The sequence below is a fragment of the Balaenoptera borealis genome (genome assembly GCF_965194805.1).
Source record: "Balaenoptera borealis genome assembly, chromosome: 15".
Classification (NCBI taxonomy): domain Eukaryota; kingdom Metazoa; phylum Chordata; class Mammalia; order Artiodactyla; family Balaenopteridae; genus Balaenoptera; species Balaenoptera borealis.
This window is the reverse complement of record NC_138871.1, coordinates 6,219,758-6,242,163: the sequence shown is the minus strand read 5'-3', so window position 1 is coordinate 6,242,163 and position 22,406 is coordinate 6,219,758. Positions and strand designations below refer to the sequence as shown.

Sequence of the window (22,406 nt, the reverse complement as noted above, 5' to 3'; positions counted from 1 at the left end):
CAGCAGATAGCAAGCTTGAACTTCAAAATCTCAGAAAGTAGATTCAAGGGAAATTACTTTGAATGATAGTAATAGACAAGAATTCAAGACATGCAGTATAACATGAAATAGCAACCGGTTTGCAAGGTAGAAATAGACACACAGATGTAGAGAGCAAATGTATGGACACCAAGGGGGGAAAGCAGGGGGCTGGTGGTGAGATGAATTGGGAGATTGGGATTGACATATATACACTGATATGTGTAAAATAGATAACTAATAAGAACCTGCTGTATGGCACAGGAAACTCCACTTCGCTCTACAGTAGAAACTAACACAACACTGTAAAACAACTACACCCCAGTTAAAAAAACAAAAACAAAAACACGAAATAGCACAAGAAGAGCAAGATGGAGCTGAAGAAGTAATTTTTTAAAAAACGTTTTCTTAAGGAAAATTTGAAATATTTATATAAGTAGCCAGAATAGTGTGATGAACTGCCTGGTGCTCGTGATCCAGCTTCAATAATGATCAGTTTGTAGCCAATCTTAGTTCACCTTCACCTCCACCTGCTGTCTCCAGTCAGGTAAGTTTGGGGCACATCCCAGACATCACATCATTACATCTGTGACCAGTGAATCTCAACATAATTATGCTGAGGGAAGAGAGCTAGACAAAAAGAATATATACTTTATGATTCTAGTTATTTAAGATTCTAGAATGTGCAAACAAATTTATATTGACAGAAATTAGATCGGTTACTGGGGACAGGAATGGAGAGAAAAGAGGGGGATGATTACAAAAGAACATCAGAAACTTCTGGGGGTGATGGATATGCTCATTATCTTGTTTGTGGTGATGGTTTCACAGGTGGCTACATACGTCACAACTCGCCAAATTTCACGTTTTAAATATGTGCTGTTTATCGTACATTAACTGTACCTTCGTACATCTATCTTATCACATTAGGGTTGAAGGTTGGGTTTAAAAATAAGCAGAGGGCTTCCCTGGTGGCGCAGTGGTTGAGAGTCTGCCTGCCAATGCAGGGGACACGGGTTCGAGCCCTGGTCTGGGAAGATCCCACATGCCGCAGAGCAACTAGGCCCGTGAGCCACAACTACTGAGCCTGCGCGTCTGGAGCCTGTGCTCTGCAACGGGAGAGGCCGCGATAGTGAGAGGCCCGCGCACCGCGATGAAGAGTGGCCCCCGCTTGCTGCACCTAGAGAAAGCCCTTTTTAAAAAAAAAAAAAAAAAAAAAGCAGAGTTTAAAAATTGAGTTAGATGTTTAAAATCATTTGTTTTATCCTTTCTATTTTTATTAACATAAATATTTAAGGATATACATTTTCCTTTGAGGCTTGCTTCAGCTATAACTCACAGGTTCTGTTGTATAGTTTTTTTAAATTGTCATTGACCTAATAGATGTTTAGGAGAGAGTTGTTTATCTTTTTTAAAATTCCAGATAGAAGAATCTCTTCTGTTGCTCTATTTTGTAATCGATGTCTAGGCTGAGCATATGATCAGAGGATTTTGCCCAGTACTGTTCCTACTTTTGGGAATTCGTTAAGATTTTCAGTATGGTCTATTATGTTATCAGTTTTCACTGACCCTTGAAAAGAAGGTAAATTCTCCATTTTCAGGAGATAGATTCTGACATGTATCAGTCAGATCAACTTTCTTAATTTTTACTTATTTTTGCTACCTGATATAAATTCTGACATGAATTAATAGAGTTGAAAAGTTTCCCACCACAGTGTGTTTCTATTTGTCCTTATCTCTTTTCTAACTTCTGCCTTGTGGATATTGCTGCTATGTGATTTTACACATAGATCTTCATTAACTCCTCTGTCTTCATTGTGTGACGTACCCCTTAGTGTCCTCTGCCCCATATAATGATTTTTATCATGAGTTTCCCTTTCTTTGAAGGCAATCTGACAACACGTGCTTTCTTTTGGTTTGTGCTTGCCCAGTACACCATGTCCATCCTCTTCATTTTGAAACATTATGGTTCACTGTTTTAGATATGTTGTGTTTAAACAGCATACAATTGGATTGTGCTTTATGACGTAATCCCATTTATATGAGTTAATCCCATTTATGTCTGTTGATGTGATAGATGAGTGTTTTTTTTTTTTTTTTTTTGGCTGCGTTGGGTCTTCGTTGCTGTGCGCAGACTTTCTCCAGTTGCGGCGAGCTGGGGCTACTCTTCATTGCAGTGTGCAGGCTTCTCATTGCGGTGGCTAATCTAGCTGTGGAGCACAGGCTCCAGGAGTGTGGGCTTCGGTAGTTGCAGCATGCAGGCTCAGTAGTTATGGCTCGCAGGCTCTAGAGCACAGGATCAGTAGTTGTGGCGCACGGGCTTAGTTGCTCTGCAGCATGTGGGATCTTCCCGGACCAGGGCTCGAACCTGTGTCCCCTGCATTGGTAGGCGGATTCTTAACCACTGCACCACCAGGGAAGTCCTGTGATAGATGAGTATCTGTCATATTATTTTTTTCCCTGAATATATTGTTTTAAAATATTTCCATATAAGGTCTATTTGTTTCCTGAGGGGTGGGGGGTCAGGGTGAGGAAAAAGAGAGGAGAAGGGGGTGGAGGAGAAAAGGCCTCAAGAGAAGAGAAGTTCTGGTATTTAGAAAGATTTGTAATGTCGTTCTATTGATTATCTTTATAATCACATCATCATATAACCCCCTCGGACATCTGCTTTTTAAACAGTACTGAGCAATGATAAAATTAGTATGTACTTTCTTCCCTTTCTCCTGCCGTTCCTCCACTTCCTGACTTTACTCAATAACATTATCTATCAGTTTTTGCTTTGGACTCTGTGGGATAGGGAGGGTGGGAGGGAGACACAAGAGGGAGGAGATATGGGGATATATGTATATGTATAGCTGACTCACTTTGTTATACAGCAGAAACTAACACAACATTGTAAAGCAATTATACTCCAATAAAGATGTTAAAAAAAATTTATATGTCTACTATTTGATTCTTTAGTTTAAATTCTTTCCTTTTTCTCCCTGGTTTTGTAGGTATGGCAGTTATCAACTTCCTGCCATCTTTACCCGTTTCCCACCCCAGTTTTTATGATTTGTACTATTTCTGCATTGTCAGAGCACATAACCTTTACATTTTGTGTTGTTACTCTAATCGTCACATTACATTTGCTCTTGGATCTAAACTCAATATAATCAATGCTTACAGTGAGACTTCAGGCTAAAGTTTCCGTAGTTGACTCTCAGTGGGCCAAAGTTCATTTTCTGGTCTTTTCCTCAAGAAGCGCTCATGGGAACCATGTTTTCTGAGTTCTTGAATGTTCAAGTGGTTTGCTCTAGCCTTTAGAATTGTTTAACAGCTTGGATGATATAAACTTTTTGGTTTACACTTTCCTTAAATATCTTCTAAATGTTGCTCTATTCCCTTCTAATGTGAAATGCTGTTTTTGTGAGGTCTGAGTTCCACCTGATTTTTTCACTCCTTGTAAGTGACTTGATTTTTTATGCTTTACTGCCCAAAGGATACCTTCTTTAAGTCCAGTAACTTGAGTAGGCGTGTCTTATGGGGTAACTGTCCTGAATCAGGTTTCCCTAGTAAGTGTTGTGAACGTTCAATAAGTAGATTCAAGTCTTGTTTCATTTTAGGAAATGTTTTGAGTTACATTTAAAAATATTTGTTCCATTGCGTTGCTTTGATCTCTTCAGGGACTCCAGTTTTGCGTATGTTGGTTTTCCTTAGACTTCCTGCCATCATTGTCATTTTCTCTCTAATCCTTTTAAACTCCTTAACTCTATTTCATTTAGTTTGCATTTCACATTTCTGTCCTTTGCTTCCCTTACAGTGTGTTCTGCAGTGACTCTGCTCCCTTTTTCTCCTTGCAGTTTTGTCTTCATTTGTGTGACGGCTTTATTTTTTTCTACTTCTTTTCTGAGTCTTCTAGTCCTACTTTATCCCCCCACATTGCCTTGTCATCTTTTGAGTTCCTGCTTTTGTGCTTTGTGGTTTTCCTTCAGAGAGAAAATTGTTTTGTTAAGGTTTTTTTTGTTCTGTTTTGCTTCTAATTCATGGTGAAATGTTTGATCATAATTTTATGTCTTCCGGGCTGTATTTTTCTGGTGCATGTTCTTCTGTTGACATGATTTGCTGCTCTTTGTGTCTTATGTTTTATCAGAAGTATTCTGTTTCCTTTTTCATTACATATAGAGCATATGGGTTGAACTTTCCTAAATACAGCTTTTTTTTGCAAGAAGTTCTAACCAGAGGTGGGGCAAGAACAGCTTTCTAGAATTCTTAAACCCAAAGGATCTCTCTTTCTCTGTTTCCACAGAGATGGACTGCTTTCTGAAAATATTGTGTGACTCTTTATAGGGTTCTGCCTCTTCAGCTTCTCTGAATCAAACCTGGTCCACAAGGGCTCCTGCTGCCCGTCTTAGGACTTCCAGTTCCTTCACCAGCCAGCACAAACAAGGGCAGATGAGCACCCCACCTTCAGGAAGTGTAGTTGTGCTTGCACTTTCTAAGCCTCACTGCCACAAGCCCCTAGACACTCCTGTACCTCTTCCTGTGAGGTTTCTGCTCTTGGCAGCCCTTACACATGTTTTAGAGTCTACAGATTGTATCCATCTCTAAATTTCAGTGCAAATTAAACTCCTTGAAGCTGTGTACGATTTCCGTGAGGAGAAATAAGCACCACCACCGTGCTCATTTCCAAATCTGATAATTTGGGGGAGTCAGCGCTAAGCTTCCATGCTCTCCTCATGGCATTTAGCCAGGCGCTGCCTGAGGCATGATGGGGGTCCAGTCTTCCTCCATCACTCTCCTTCCCCATCTCTGAGTCCTGTACCCCTGTTCCAGCAGGTAATGTGGTAATGTACATTAGTGAGGAGGAGGGTCAGTGGGGACAACCAGGAGTGGTGGGAGCTTCAGCAAAGTAGAGAACACACGTATCATCCAAAAGCCTTCCATATCAACTAAGGGGAAACACGCACACACACACACACACACACACACACACGCACGCACACACACACACACACAGAACACATCGGCAGGCCCTTGGTGTACCACCTGGTCTGGACTGTCTCTGGGGTCCTGCTCTGCTCTCCTGCACTAAGAATCCTCACCATGACTGCATACTGTCTTGGTGGCTTCTCTACCCTGCACCAACCCCAAGGCCATCCTTCATGCTGACTTTATCTGGTCACAATGAGTCTGTGAAGACACCTTGTTTTTTCCACCTACCCTACCACCCCACCTTTGGCCCTGCTCCAGTCCCATCTCATTCCCTTTAACAGGTACCTTCCTATCACGCAAGGCCTTAACCCAAGCAGCTCTGTGCAGGCTGGAGTTGTCCTGGGTGCACGCACCACCCCAGGGGCTCTGGTTGATTCCAGAGTTAGACTGTGACCACCCCGACCTCCCAGTGCCCAGGCCCACACGCGGAGTGAGGAGACATTGGCGTGGGCCAGCGCTGTGCAGAGAGCGAAGGCTGGGTGAGCTTCCAGAAGGGGACAGGAATGCTAGCGTGACAGAGCGGCCTGGGTGGGCCCGAAGGGGAGCTGAGGACAGGCCCGGGAGAGGAGGCCTGTGCCGCCGCGTGTCATCCGCGGCCCTGCACGGGGATTTCCAGGCTGCTGTGGAGCTCCAACAGCTCTGGAACAAAGTTGGAATGTTGTTGGAGAACAGCCTTGTCGGGACTAGGGGCCAAGTGTTCTTGGACACTTACCAGCAATAAACAGACTGCCATGAAATAGATCAAGAATCCTTTCCAATTAGGACAGTTGTGTGGGTTTAAAAAAAATTTTTTTTTCCTGAAGTAAGAAAGGGAACAAAATGCAAAAATCTGTTCTTTTCTTCCAAAAGTCTTTAAGTAGCAAATAAGCAAGGTGTCAGGACTGGGAAAACCTTCTGTCTAGGCTCCGAGTAAATGAACTTGCCTTTTGATAAAGAGCTTGAGTTAAAATTAAACAGATACATATGCATCGCTTGCAATAGAATGATCCTGCATGTGGCGCCTTAAAAAGAAATCTGAACATTTTTCTGAGTAGGGCAAGCACAGAGAATCAGACAACAGTCCCTCCTCCAGAAATCCATAAGCAGCCCTCTCCTTCCACAGCAGAGGAAGTTTCTCAGAGTGCCCACCAAATGTCCTCCTGATCTTAAAACAGATGGCCCAGGCCTTTCCCTGGGCGCTTCCAGACAAAGCCACTTAGGGCGCTCCGAGAGACAAAGTCAACATCCAAGACAAAGTCAAGTATCTAGGACTGCTGCGCCTACCCCAGGTCCACCCCCATCCCTGGTGGTGTCTTCAAAGTCTGCAGAAACGTCTCCAGTCCTTATATCAATTACCTGTGTTGGCCCATTTTAATGTAAATTTGAATCCAGTTTCAAATTCCGATTTAGATCCTGTGTTCTCAAGACGTAGAATGGTGCCAGGCTCATGGTTCACGCTCAGCATACATCTAGAGATGATAGAGGATGTTGTTATAACTTCACGTAGTAGATTTAGGAGAACTATGGAAACTTTGAAAGCATTTCTAACACACATTGCTTGGCTGTGGGAGATGGGTAAAGACAATGAACCATCATTTAGGCCAGTAGTTCTCATTGCTTTTTGGTCTTAGGATTCTTTGATACTGTTAAAAGTTATTAGCAGAAACTAACACACCATTGTAAAGCAATTATACTCCGATAAAGATGTTAAAAAAAAAAAAGTTATTGAGGACTTCAAAGATCTTTCGCTTCTAAGGGTTACATATATCGCTAATTCAGAAAATAAAACTAAGAAGATTCTAAACTATTCTTAATTTATTTAAAAATGATAATGATAAACTCATTGCTTATTAACAGAACATTTTTCCTTAGGAGAAATAAAACCAAAAATAGTGAGAAAAGTGGCATTGTTTTACATTTATCAAAAAAAAAAAAGAATGAAACTCATGCCTTGCTGTTGCGTCCTGTCTTCTAACTTCCTTTCCTTTCCTCTTTCCAACCGTAGTTGACTCTGAAAACCTGATCTCAGGGAGGTCAGCTTTTTCAACATGGCCACAGGCATTGCCCAGCAGAAGGCCATCAACAACCTTAGGGAGGGCTCTTGGGGCGCTTGGGTGACACCCCAGCTCTTCACTCTGTAGAAGAAAGGGCCCTGTCAGGTTGACTCAAGGGATACTGGCAGATACTAGAAACAGTCTGAGCAATGCAGACTCAGGAAGATAAATCACTTTTGGAGTGAACTCCTCACCGAGGGCAAGCTGTCTAGAAGTACGGTGGCAGGAAGTTGTCTGCCCCTGACCCCTGGATGAGTCACAGGGAACGGACCACCCCGTGCGTTTTTCTTTCACACACTTGCCTGTGTCATGACCCCTGCATTCTTATTCATTGCTTGTCTAAGTAGACAGACCACTTGAACTTCCCTGTAGGGTCTGGACTGACTGGGCCCAGGGAAGGGAGGTGTCCTGCAGCATCACACACGGAGGTGAGGAACAAACCAAGCGCCCCAGGGCCACTGGTGCAGAGCACAACTTCTTTGTCCCTGAGCAGTGCCATGGAATTGGATTTTCCCCCTGAAACCGCAACACAGTCAGGCCCCAAGGATAAGACTATCTGCTTGACACATGGACCCCCAGTTCCACATTGTGTGCCTTCTGCCCTTCAGGGGCCCCACTCTGTCCCCAACCCCCTCCCTCCGCCTGGCAGCTTCGCCCTTTAGCATCTGGGATTTTTGCCAGTAGAAATGCCCACCAGGTTTCACAGGCACTGGCTATCTTCTCCTTCTGGTCCCCCTTCTCAGAAGCATAGTTTGGCTCATTTATACTTTTCCTCTGTGTGCCCGGTGATGATTCCTCCCTCCCCTGACACCATTCTCATCCCTTCCTTGCTACTCGTGCGGGAGTGGCCCATGGGATGGATCTCAACTAAAACCTTTGGTCAACAGTGTGAAAGTCTGCAGGCACAGGGAGGTGCTTCCCGACTAGTTGTGGGAAAGCCAGAGGCCCTTTTTCAACTGCCCAAGCCTCTCCAAACATCAGTGAGCTCCCTGGGAAGCAACATTAACTCTTGTTCCTGGAGTACCGCGTGGGAGCTGGGTGGGATGCTGGGAGATGATAGAAAATATATATTTGTCTCTGCCCCCGGTTCCTGGCACAGAGCTCCTAAAACTCTTGTAATTTCCTAAGTGATAAAAACACTAGGAGCATCTTTTGTTCTAATGAGGCAACTCTGAGTGGGCTCCTAGAAGGGGGCTGGTCCTGGAAAGACCAAGGCATGATTAGAAGCTTGGAGTTTTCAGCCCCACCCCATCCACCAGAGAGGGGGTGGAAATGGAGTTAATGATGGATCATGCCCACGTGAGGAAGCCTCCATACAATCCCAATAGTAGGGGGTTCAGAGAGCTTCCAGGTTGGCAAATACATCCACACTGGGAGGGTGATACACCCCCATTTCCCCCAAACCTCGCCCTGTGTATCTCTTCTTCATCTGACTGCTCATCTGTATCCTTTATCATATCCTTTAATACACTGGTAAACATAAATAGGCATTTCCCTGAGTTCTGTGAGCCGCTCTAGAAAATTAATTGAACCTGAGGAGGAGGTCATGCGAATCTCCGATTTGTAGCCAAATTGGACAGAAACTGTGAGGAACCTGGGGGCCTGTGACTTGCAACTGGCATCTGAAGTGGGTGGGAGCAGTCTCGGGGGCGCTGAGCCCATACCTGTGGGATCTGACACTATCTCCAGGTATTGTGTCAGAACTAAGTTAAGTTGTAGGACACCCAGCTGCTGTCGCAGAGGATTGTTCAGTGTGGGGAAACCCTGCCACGCGCTGCTCTCAGAAGTGTCGTGAGTGTCCTGTGTGAGCAGTAAAGGAGACTCACAGAAAGAGAAACACAGAAGGACGTGGAAAACTGGGATATGCCCTACAAAGGAGACTGAGTTTTTCCTTTCTAGGTGCATTTGTGATTTGCGTGATGTGTCCATTTCAGAGAGATCTGCCAGGAATGTTCAGGGGACTTGATTAATTTTGACCAAGTTTGGTATTTGCTTTCAGTTCCATTAAATCTACCACCTCGAAATATAATTTTCTTAATTAGGAATCTGCAAAAGGGTTTTTTAATGGGTTTTAGTGCATTTCCAGGATGTTAATAAGGCAAGAGCTCTGAGTCACAGCAACTGCAGGCTATTTCTGACACAGTTATTATTTCCATTGTTAAAACCCCATTCATTGTCCTCATAGGGAGACCATTCAAACCTTGCTGTGAAGGGGACACAGTGTACCATACAGTCCTCCAAGACAGAGCTTCTAAACTTTTATAACGCAGGCCCCTTCTTGTGAATGTACGAATCTCACCCTGTTCCCACCCCACCCTCAAATCCTGAAAGGTCCCCAGCTGAAAATCACTATACATTTGCTATTTCCTTCACCCAAAAAACTTCTATTGAGCTTTACTTTGGGTCGTTTACACTGCAAGGACTAATAGCTTTTAGAATCTACTTTATAATACTAAATGTTTCTGTAATGTTGACTAGGCTTTTTCCACACCAGCATACATGGCTCCTTCCATGTCCCTGACTGGGATGAAATCTGCGGCTAGACACCCACCTCCTAGACAATCTCTGCTCTAAGAAACAACTTCCTGAGAGCCATGAGTGAGGGCTTTTAGTGTTGGTTTTGCAGATGTTTAAGCCTGGACCACCACCGCTTTCTGCAGGGAGAGAGGAGGGTGAGGGAACAGTGGGGCTTGACACGGGGAAGTAGCCGTTGACAACACCATCCAGAATTTCCTGGAACAGTTGAGTTGGGAAGATCATCAGCAAATTAGATACGTTAGAATGGGGGCGAGTTACCCAGGGCCGCTGGACCACTCCAGCCCACCCCGCTTCTCCCTGCTGCCCGGGTTTTAGTTTCAGAAGGAAAGGTTAGAAACATGCTCAGGTACTGTGTCATCAGCAGCCCTTTCATTGCCAATGTTCTCATCCATATTTGCAGGGATCAGTTGTTGCCGCATCACCAACGACCTCAACACTCAATGGCTTAAAGAAATATTGATTTGCTGTTACTCACAGCTGAGTAGTCCGTGCCTTTTATTCACTGATGCTTTGAGGTCTGGGGCCTCCTCGCTGACCCTGCAGGGACCGCCCCTCCCAGGTTGGCTAATTCCTAGAGACAGTAGGTGACTCACCTGCACGTGTACCTTTCAGATGCAAACCAACCAATCCAGAGCCCACATCCTGACCACCATCTTTATGGGGCTCCCACACTCTGGGCCACTGTCCTCTGCCCTAACCACCACAGGGCCAGGTACCAGACAAGTAGAGACAGCCCTCATGCCCCAGAGCCCACTGAAATTATTCGCACTAGCAAATCCTAAGCTGGATCACCCTGCCTCAATCATTCCTTCCATGGAAACCACAGTAGCGCCTCTTGCTCACTTCCCCCCAGCTCCTGACCGACCCTGGTGCTTTCCCATGTGACCCCACCATAGTGTGGTGGGCCCCCTTCTCTTGGGATCTGTAAGTATAACAAACTCTCTTTTCAATGGCAGTCATCTCCCGCTCTGTTTGCCTCACCATACCTGAATCATAGTACAACCTATATTTTAAATCTACACTTTACACATCAGTGAGGCAGCTCTTCTGGACTCAGTAGAGCATCTGCAGTCAGCCATGGGTCCAGCAGGCAGCTCTGCCGGTCTTGACTGCACTGCCATGTTTGCTTGGGGATTAGCTGCTTTCTGGCTGTAAACTTCTAGAATGTCCATGGCTGAGCCAGCTGGGCTCTCCCTCCTATGGTCTCTCTCCCTCCAGCAGGCCAGCCTGGGTCTGGTCACAGGGCAGTGGCAGGGAGCCAAGGGGGTAGACTGGGCAGGACCTCTTCCAGCCTCAGCTTGGAATGGGCACACAGCACTTTCCCTGCATCCTGTTGGCCAAAGCAATCACAAAGCAGCCTAGATTCCAGGGGGAAAGAAGTAGACTCTACCGTTTGATGAAGGGGCAGCAGTGTCCCATTGACAATGGCCTGGACACGGTGGAGACATTTCCCAATCACTCCACCACCACGTTCCTCTGCTCAAAAGAGCAAATTCTCTGAATACAATTTTCCCTTGTGGACTCAAATAAAGCTATTGACATTTTAAATTAAAAAAGAAAAAAGGAGGAGGCGGCCTGTGTGTGAACAATTCTTCACTGTTCCATTAGAACTAGAAACTAGATGGTATGTCATCGTCTCAGTGGGTGGAATCACATAAACATGAATGATTGGGACAAAATGTGGGAATCACTTGGAACACTTGTTAAAAATGCAGGTTCCTGGCCCCAGAACATCTAATTCAGTAAAACTCAGGATGAGGTCAAGGAGTCTGTATGCTAACACCTACTTCAGGGGACTCAAGGCAGGTGATCCTAAATACATTTGAAAAATGCTGGTGCCAAAAAATGTGTGTGTGTAATAACATCTCCATTTTACAAAAAGGAGACTAAGGCTCTAAGGCCTAGACCTATTTAGTGACCTGTCCAAGTTCACTTAGAAGGTTAACTGCAGAGCTGGGATTAGTACCCAAGTCTCTTGGCCCTTGACCTATGACGTGTGGTTTGAGGGGTGCAGAGAGCCCCCATTCCCCTTAAAAACGTTTCCTCTTGGGTCTCACCACAGTGCCTGAGAGTCTCCCATCAGCCATCCTTGGGCTCCTTTTCAGTGTGAGCAGGATTATTCCCACCCACTTCCAGACCTTGCAGGGGGTCTAGAATTACTCGGGCACTGGCAAGGTGGGGGAAGAGGCAAGGCGAACATGTTAAAACCTGCTGCCCTACAAGTCTCACACCTTAGCTGAAATTGATGTGTTGTATTAGTTGCTAGCTACCAGCTTAGTCCTGGGGGAGCCTTTTTCATCCCTTGAAAGCAAGCAGTGGAAAGAGAGCAGGAGGGAGAAAGGAGGAGGAGGAAGGAGGACATTGCTATGATTGGTCCTCTCTCTACACAATCCTTGTACTCCCATGATGACGGGGCCAGCGCTGTGCCCATTTTACAGATGGAGAAACGAGGATGCACAGAAGCCTACCCATACTTCCCGATGGAGACTGGACCCTGCCTCTCCTGCCCTCCTCCTGGAAAAAGACCATTTGACAAATAGAAATCCCCAAGAGGCTTCGATTTGGTGGTGTTCCTCAGGACCCCGGAAGAGGTATTGATGGGTTTCTCTGGAAGGAAAGTGAGGAATCAGCTCAGTTTTAAGATGAACTAGGTCTTCAAGCTTGATGTGGAAAATGACACCCAGGACATACCCCCAGCTGGGAATTTGTGATGACACAGTTCTACCCCGACTGCCCTTAGACATAGCACAATGTCAGGAAGACAAAAATGCAGCCCCGCGCCCAGTCTGCTCAGAATTGTAAGCAACAGTGTCTGATCACTCCTCAGACTGATGAAGGAAAACAGTCCTCATCAGTCTGGCACCGGCCTCATCTCTGGGTTGTTCCCCTGGGGCTCTGTGGCCACTTCAGACAGTGTATTAGTCAGGTTCTCAAAGAGGATGTCTGTGGATGTTACATTATTACCTCTCCATAGATAGATACATAGGTAGGTAGATAGATAGATAGGTGGATACATAGGTAGATAGATGGATACATGGGTAGACAGATGGATACATAGATGATAGATAGATGGATACATAGGTAGATAGATGGATACATGGGTAGATAGATGGATACATGGGTAGACGGATGGATACATGGGTAGACAGATGGATACATAGATGATAGATAGATGGATACATAGGTAGATAGATGGATACATGGGTAGACAGATGGATACATAGATGATAGATAGATGGATACATAGGTAGATAGATGGATACATGGGTAGATAGATGGATACATGGGTAGACGGATGGATACATAGATGATAGATGGATACATAGGTAGATAGATAGATGGATACATAGGTAGATAGATGGATACATAGGTAGATAGATAGATGGATACATAGGTAGATAGATGGATACATAGATGATAGATAGATGGATACATAGGTAGATAGATGGATACATAGGTAGATAGATGGATACATGGGTAGATGGATGGATACATAGATGATAGATAGATGGATACATAGGTAGATAGATAGATGGATACATAGGTAGATAGATGGATACATAGGTAGATAGATAGATGGATACATAGGTAGATAGATGGATACATAGATGATAGATAGATGGATACATAGGTAGATAGATAGATGGATACATAGGTAGATGGATACATGGGTAGACGGATGGATACATAGATGATAGATAGATGGATACATAGGTAGATAGATAGATGGATACATAGGTAGATGGATACATGGGTAGACGGATGGATACATAGATGATAGATAGATGGATACATAGGTAGATAGATAGATGGATACATAGGTAGATAGATGGATACATGGGTAGACAGATGGATACATAGATGATAGATAGATGGATACATAGGTAGATAGATAGATGGATACATAGGTAGATGGATACATGGGTAGACAGATGGATACATAGATGATAGATAGATGGATACATAGGTAGATAGATGGATACATGGGTAGACAGATGGATACATAGATGATAGATAGATGGATACATAGGTAGATAGATGGATACATAGATGATAGATAGATGGATACATAGGTAGATAGATGGATACATAGGTAGATAGATGGATACATGGGTAGATGGATGGATACATAGATGATAGATAGATGGATACATAGGTAGATAGATAGATGGATACATAGATGATAGATAGATGGATACATAGGTAGATAGATGGATACATGGGTAGATAGATAGATAGATAGATAGATAGATAGATAGATAGATAGATAGATAGATAGATATAGAGAGATTTATCTTAAGAAATTGGCTCATGCCACTGTGGGGCTGACAAGTCCAAAATCTGCCAGGCAGGCTGGCTGGAGACCAAGGGAAGAGCTGATGTCACAGTTCAAGTCTGAAGACCATCAGCTGGCAGAATTCCTTCTTCCCCCAGGCACCTCAGTATTTTTTCTATTAAGACCTTCAGCTGATTGGATGAGGTCCACGCCCATTATGGAGGGTAATCTGGTTTACTCACAGTCTCCTGATATGAGTGTGAACCTCATCTAGAAATACCTTCACAGCCACGTCTAGGCTGGTGTTTGTCCAAGACCGGGGTCCCATAGCCTAGCCAGGTTGACACATGAAATTAGCTCACAGCTGGACGGGGAGTATCCAGATGAGGGTGGGGATCTGTGCTCAGAAACAGGCTTGATGCTGAGCTGGATGCGATGGGAGGAAAACAGCACAGCGGTGCAGCCCCTGCACCTCCTGCTTCTGCAACTCGGCGGACAGGGTCAAGAGCTGGTGTGGCCTCCCAGGCAGCGAGCTGATTGCTTCCGACTGTGCTGTGAGCATACTGGACTCTTGCTGCCGCGTTGAGATGGCCTGGCTTCGCTACCCCACCGCCTCCTTGTGCCTGCTGCACACCCCGTCCTCCCAAAGGTACCCCCAGCACACAGGCGGGAGCGCACCCCCCAGCTCCCAGAGGGGCCCACAGAGGGCCTCGGAGTGACGAGAGCCCTGCATGGCTCTGCATGGCGGCTCCCTCATGGTTGTGCATTCGGCCAACCTGGTCCTAGGAGTGCGACAGAAGAGCTGGGGCAAGTCCAAAGGGGATGCTTTCAAGCAGCATGAAACCCAGGGACATGTTAGAGCATCGGATACAGTAGGAAAGCGCCTCTTTGTTCTCTCTAATGAGCTTCTGCCTCAAAGACGGGAGGGGGTGGGGACACGGTGGGGGGAGGTATAGGGGTTGGGCGGGGCTGCCGGCGGCTCAGGGGAGGTGGAGGGAGGGGCCGGGGGAGGGGGGAAGAGCTGGAGTGGAGAAGCGGGGGAGGGCGGTGACGCTCCGCAGCAGAGAGTTCCGGCGCTGGTCTCTAGACAAACAACAGAGAGTGAGCTGGAGACGCGTCACCCAGAGCCCCGGGGGATCAGGGCTTAACTGGGGCCGCGCTGGACGTCAGCACCCGGATATTTCTGGTGACGGTCGGATATGTTTAGCCTCAATTATCTGAATAACTTACTTGAATATCTCTAACCGGAGGTAAAATTTGATTGGAAAAGGAGAGAAATGTAAAGACCTGGGGAGGGAATTCCGGAAGCAGGGCTGGCCTGAGGCAAAATCGGAGCTTGGCGCTTTGTGTCTTTCCCTGGACCCCTGTTTGCAGGTGACCTTCCCACTCTGTGCCCCGTCCCCACTCCTCAAGGACCTCTGTGGGCAGGGGTCGCTCGCCTGTGACTCCACTTGACCTGCACCAGGGTCACGTGCAAGGTGATAATGACGCTAATGGTCACTGTGTTCTGACCGTGTGCCCCTAACGTACAGCATCTCATTGAGGAATTAAAAGTCCCATTTTACGGGCCTGTGACACACATGCTAGTGATTCAGACCTCCCTGCACCTCAGAAGTCCATGTCAGGGCCCCTCTTCAGTTCCCCTCGTGCTGTTTCTGATAAAATACTGAGCTGTCAAAGCCCAGAAGACCTCAGTGCCCACCTGGTTGACCCCCTTCATTGTACATGAGAGGAAGCTGAGGCCCAGGGAAGTCGAGGGACCTCTGTAAGGCTGCACAGCAGGTTGGCGGCAGGGTCAGCACTAGAACTCAGGCGACCGGGCTCCTTGGGTCGCCAAGATTCCTGTTTGTGGAGAAGAGCTGATAGACTCATTCACACCGTGACGTTCCTGACTGAGAACAGCTTAATCCCGCCACCCTGCATTTTAATCCCATTCTCTGCATTTTTACTGAGAAAGGAAACTGTCAAACATTGGCCAAGTAGGGCCTAAGAGGCTGGGTTAAAGGAGGTGAAAGTTAGGAGTTGAGGAAACACATTTTGGCTCTCCTCGGATCATAACACATGGGCAGTCGGCTCTGATGCTTACTTAGTGGGCTAGAGCTGCATAATAATTTACCCACCATACTACCTTAGGGTCAGGCTGGAATGATTGATAAACCCTTAGCAGCTTTGACATGGGAGGGAACTCGGAGACTGTCCGATTGTGGAATGGCAAACCCAGCACTGCACCATGCATCTCCTCCCCGACCCGTGGACGGCATACCCATCAATCCCAGATCCCCGGCTCCCATCACCGCTGAGAAGGGGCTGGTTCTGAATCCCTTTCACCCAAGAGCTCCACCAGTTAATGACAGTAGATTCAGGCATTGCAATCAAACTGTGACCTGTGGACCACCAGCCGTGGCATCACCCCAGAGCTGGTTAGCAATACAGAATCTCGACCTTGCTTCAGATCTACCAAATCAGAATCTACCTTTCTACAAGCTTCTGGGGGATCCACATGCACAGCGAGTTTTGAGAAACACTGGGTTGGGTTTCCTCCTCTGCTGAAACACAGAGAATATTCTTAGAGTGACGGCACAAATACACTTTAGAAGTGGTAGCGCAGGGAGTGGGAGGGTCAGGAGACTGAAGCCAACCCCTCTGGGGTAACCCATGTCACTAAGTAGCTGTGTAACCTGGAGGAGGGGGAGGAGGAGAGGGAAGGGAAGGAGGAGGAGAAAAAAAAATAGATCTAGAAAAGACACAAAGGCACCCTTAGCTATTTGGGGATCTTGCCTTTAGCCTGATCCCGTACCTGACGTCTCCCCACACCGCCCGCCTCTTCGAGAGATCGTCACTGGGTCTCCGCAGGGCTGGAACCCAGCACCACTATCATCCCACCAGGATGAATTCCCCCTAACGTTTTGGTAAAATAAAACTGGCCTCTTGGAATTCCCATGCAAACCAGCCATGGATCAATTTGACAGAAGGATATTTTACCTGACACAGGAGTGAGGTTCTTAAACCAATATTTGAAAAGTGTCCTTGTACTCTTGTTGAATTCATAGCATACTTTATTGGGAAAATCACAGGAAAAATGAGACCTATAAGAGTGGGCACCCCAAATGCGTGCTTGCAAAGCTATCTCCCAAGGAGCCTGTTAAACTCAAAACATTTAACAAATAACCCAAGCACTCAGAATGGATTCCTGGCCATAAATTCTTGGGACTGGGAAGGCAGCCCCGCAGGCTGGGTTTCTGTCAGCCTTGCTTAGGGCCCTGAGGTGTGACTGACATGCTAGCTTCCTGACCACTGGTCCTCCCTTCCTCTGCAAGTCTGTTGATTAAAAGCGGCAAAACCAGGATTTTCAGGACCCCTGAAAGTAAGAGGACCCAGAATTCTGAGCTGACGTGTGGTTACAGGGCGAGACAAGCATCTATCTCCGGGACCATATCCTCTCCCCGGCAGTCTAGGGAGTGGGCTGTTCCCATGGTAACTGGATGGTTTATGAGATATTAATTCAGTCTCGTTCTTCCTATCAGTGCCAGTAGAGTTCTTTTTTCCTTTGCCAGGCCTCTGAGTCCTGGAGATATGTGATGCCCTGGCCAAAGGAGAGAAGGATCCAGCCTTTGATTTCTAAGTCTTACGGGGCTCTTTATCTGAAAAGGGAAAGTTTCTGATGAATGAGTGACACAGGGCAGAAGGTATGGCTCAATCTTGGGGGGTGGGATTAATAAGCAGTTTGGTGAGGGGGGTGGTCCACATGTGCTGGAGACCTGACCCTCAAATATTCAGAGTGCCCATAGGGAAGGATGGCTTCTTGGAGGGCCGAGGGAGCCTGGACTCTAGGGCCTTTTTACCAAAGTGTGGTCCATGAACAGCAATGACCATCATCTGGAAACTCATCAGACATGCAGAATCTGGGGCCCCTACCAGACCCATTGGATCAAATCTTATTTAACTAGATGGCCATGTGTCTCATGTACACATTAAAGTGTGAGAACTTCTGTAGGTTCCACTGCTTGGGGCCTTGGCAGTGATGCCAAGACAATCTCAGAGCAAAGGAAGAAAATGGGGCTGCACCATCAGAATGCTCCCCACTGGCCTTGGACAAGATACCTTAGAGCAGCAGTCAGAAGCCATCCTCCAGTTTCCTGGGCTGTGAAAGCACTAGTGTCTCCTTACCACCCAAGTGGAGGGGTCCTCCAAGACATGACTGAGATGGAATTTCCCATCAACCCTAAAGGTGATTTAGTGAATTTACACAATGTAAAGACACCTGATGTGTCATCCACCTGAGTGCTGTGGAGTCAATTTATAGTCTTTACGTGGTTAAATGGATTTCCTGACAAGTTGTGTGTGTGAAATACCTACTCCCTACTATCAACGTATTCAATAGGTTTTAATTCTTTTTGTTGAAAATTCACCAAGGTACATGTAAGTAGTTTTGCTGCATAACAATCTCAAGATCTTGGTGGCTTAAAACAAATGTTCCTTTCCTTGCTCAGCGGCCTCAGGCTCCCTGGCTCTGCTGGGATCAGCTGGGCTTGACTCCGAGCCACAGGTGGAGTTCAAGTCTACTCTGCGTGTCTCCACATGGCCACAGCCACCCAAGGCGTATTCTTCTTATTGCAGATGGCAGAAGCCAAGCATCCAAGCAAAACCATAATGCATCTGCCAGCATCACACTTGCTCACATTTCATTGGCTGAATCAAGTCACATGGCCACGCCCAGGTAAGTGAGAAAGTCTGCTCTACCCAGTCTATTGAGAAGCAATGCAATCGCATGGCAAAAGAGAGGAGAGAAATGGGAACAGAAATCCCATCTTGCACAATATCTTAGCCCGTTTCCTGCCTTGGTGAACCTAATGCACTCAAGCAAGTCTGTCTGGAATGCTGAAGGCTCTGAGCAGCCAGGGTCAACCCAGGACCAAGAACGTGGGCAGGAAGAGAAGGCTGCTTTCTCCATAGAAGGCTGAGGGTGTCATTTTAAATATGCCCTGCTCAGTTCTTATTAACCTGGTTTGAAGGTAGCAAAAAACAAACAAAGCAAAACAACAACAACAAAAAAACGGTTAACTTTGGGATTAATTGGTGTAGTTCTGGTTAGTCAAGATTTTCCTGATTGAAAGCAAATGGCTTTATTTTTTTAAAATATTCAATAATCATGAATTTTAAGGAAAATTTAGTACAAGTTCAGAACATGCTTTTTTTTTTAATTAATTTATTTATTTTTATTTTTTTTGGCTGTGTTGGGTCTTCGTTTCTGTGTGAGGGCTTTCTCTAGTTGCGGCAAGCGGGGGCCACTCTTCATCGCAGTGCGCGGGCCTCTCACTGTCGCGGCCTCTCTTGCTGCGGAGCACAGGCTCCAGACGCGCAGGCTCAGCAGTTGTGGCTCACGGGCCTAGTTGCTCCGCGGCATGTGGGATCTTCCCAGACCAGGGCTCGAACCCGCATCCCCTGCATTGGCAGGCAGATTCTCAACCACTGCGCCACCAGGGAAGCCCAGAACATGCTTTCTTATAGAAAAGTTTCAAATAAATAATACATGGTATAATTATAGCAACAAGGATGATGGCAAAATTTATTGAATGCTTACTATGTGCTAGACGTATTTAATCCTTAACCAACCCTATAAGTTAAGTTATATTATTATCCTCATTTTACAAATGAGGAAACTGAGACTTAATTACTAATTAAGTCATTTTCTCAGGGTCAGCCAGCCAGCCAGAAGCATGAAAAGGCCTTGAACTGAACATCTCTTAGCCTCATTGTTCTGGTCCATGAAATGAAAATAAGAATCCCCACCCTGATATTATTAGCTATAAAGATAAAATCTATAACAGCCAGGTATATTGTAGGCTTTCTATAAATGATGCCTGCTTTAAAGGAACACAGCTTCTTGATCTGTAACAGGAAGGCAATCCCTACACCCCTTCCTCACTATAGGAAACAGGCTTAACTATTCTGATAATCAACTCCCTAGAAGGAATAACAACAGATAACAAAATTACTATTTTCTTCCAAGCTTCTCTCCAAAATGCTAAATAAGGACTTGAAAACAATATTAAGGTAAGATGGAGGAGTTTCTAAGAGAGAAGTACTGTGCTTTCATCTCTTTCCTCCGGTAGGAGGAGGAGGTTCAAGTAAAGGGTGGAAGAACTGAAAAGAAGTGGTTAAATTTGTGTCAGTCTTTTTCTAGGAGCTAGCTGGTGGGATCTCTCCCAGGCTGGGGAATGGGGGCCTGACAGCAGCAAAAAGCCCACATACCAGAGAAATCAGCCATCACCCTATGTTTGGTATCTAGACTAAAGATGCCATTCCTGTTGCAAATCCATTTATAATCCCTAAAGACGTATAAAATCCAAAGACCATAAGAGAATGTCACCAGCAAGTTGAGAAGTCATAAGAAGGAACTTAACATGCCTCTTTGCGGAGTGTGTTTAAAAGAGAATCAACCACAGACCCCATAGGCATTGAAAGGATAATAAAGAAACACTATGAACAAGTCCACATGCATAAGTTCAACAACTTGGATGAAATGGACCACTTCCTTGAAAACCACAAATTATCCAAACTCAACCAAGATGAAATAGACAACCTAAATCGTTCTATAACTATAAAATCAATTAAATGTATAGTTAAAAACCTCCCACAAAAGAAATCTCCAGGCCAAGATAGTTTCACTGGCAAATTCTACCAAAAATATAAGAAATAACATTAAACATACACAATCTATTCCAGGGCATAGAAGAGGAAGGAAATGTCCCAACTAATTTTATGAGGCCAGTTTTATCAAAACCAGACAAAGACAATACAAAAAATTAAAACTGTAGACCAATATCTCTCATGAATTTAGGTGCAGAACTACTCAACAGAAGATTAGCAAATTGAATTCAGGATTATAGAAAAGGGGCTGAGTCAGGAAGAGGGTGTGACTTGGGCAAGGCAGAACAAGAGAGTCTTTGAGGTGATGGGATTGTAGTGGAGGTTTGCAGATCAAAAGCGTGTTTAAATTCATGGAACTGTACATACAGAAAAAGTCAATTTTGATGTATCTTAATTTTTAAACACACTTAAAGTCCTATTTCTTGGGGGGATAGATTTCTTAATCAGAAAAAAATACACACTATGGTAGGCATGGTTACCATCCCCTAATATCCATTCTCCCTGTCTTCTTTGTAATAACGAGTTCTCTCTGTGTGAGTGTTGGAAGGGCACACAGCTGCCCAGCTACAGCCTGGTTCCCACCTCCCATGCAGCTACATGCGGCCCTGTAACTAACTAGGTTTTGGCTAGTGAGATACGAGTACCTACTTGAAAAAGAAGGTAAGTACACCCTCCTTAACCTTCCCCGTCTTCTCCTGGAGGTGGTGCTGCTGAGCTACTCTCAGCCACAGGATGAGGCCAAGAGTTACAGGTGCCTTGGGTCAAAGGACAGCCATCTGTTGACAAAGGCAGCCGTGCAGGGCTAGCTGGGAAACTGGATGACTTCACGGAGTGGAGCCCAACCTCCTGCGCTGGACTGGTAACGTGCGATAAAAAGAAACTTCGAACTTGTATAGATTAACGCGTCTTGCCGTCTCTTTGTTAGAGCTGCTTAATCCTTCCCATAATTAATACACATATTCATTGTTGAAAATTTTCAAGGGTAAAATAAAAGTCATCCAGAGTCTTGGGCATGGGAGACGGGATATGGGGATAGATTTCCTTTTCAGCCCTTCGATTGAAGTAACCTGCGCAGGAAACTCCACTGTCTGGAGATGCCGCTGCTATCACACTAATATTTAGCACCAGAGTCAAACCAGATTTGCAGCCAAGTCCTGCTGAGGCTATGTTCCTGTACCGTCCCTAGTGAAAGGAATTAGTACAATCGAATAGTTAAGAGCTTGGTCTTTGGAGCTGGAAAGCAGTGGGTTCAAGTCCTAGCTCCACTTCTTACTACCTCTGTGACCTTGGGCAGGTGTCTTAACGTCTCAGAATTTCAGTTTCCTCTGCCCTAAAATGGGAATAAATAATAGCACCTTCCTCGTGGAGTTGTTATGAGAATTAAATGTGATGATAGACAGAAAGGTCCTGGCACATCGTAAGTTCTCAATAAATGGGAACTATTGAATCATTTTTTCATACGCTACATGTCAACTAAGTGCCTACTGTGTGCAAGGCACGTTTCTATGCACTGGGCTGCAGAGTGACACAAAAAAGATCCTTGCACCCCTGGAGCTTAGCTTCCAGTGGAGGCGACAGACGCTAAACAACATTTTAAAACAATAGATCTGATGAAATTAAGATGGATGGAGAGTGACGCTGTTAGTTGTAATAATAGCTCTGACTTGTGCGGGGATGTTTGGATCCAGTGTCCTCCCTCAGTTCTGTAGGTCATGCAGAAAGCTGTGCAGGTGGGTGTGGGCAGTGAGGACATTCAGGGACTCGTGCACGAGAGCCCATGCAGTGCTCAACCCCGTGGCCTGTGCCAGGCGCCCTGCTCTGGGTGGTGTGTGCGCCCTCACTGAGTGTGGCCAAAGCCTTCACCTGCCGGAGCCCCGGGCTTACAGGGCAGGAGGATGAGCCTGGAATTCTAAGGA

The 22,406-nt window shown here is 45.6% G+C and overlaps 1 long non-coding RNA gene across 1 annotated transcript in view; it reads left to right on the top strand.

Moving 5' to 3' along the window:
• The first annotated feature begins 14,855 nt into the window (after positions 1-14,855).
• LOC309612013 overlaps positions 14,856-22,406 on the top strand; it is a 53,732-nt gene continuing 46,181 nt past the window's right edge. The window contains exon 1 of the long non-coding RNA XR_014234886.1: positions 14,856-18,556. This is a non-coding gene — a long non-coding RNA (uncharacterized lncRNA). The remainder of the gene's footprint in view (positions 18,557-22,406) is intronic.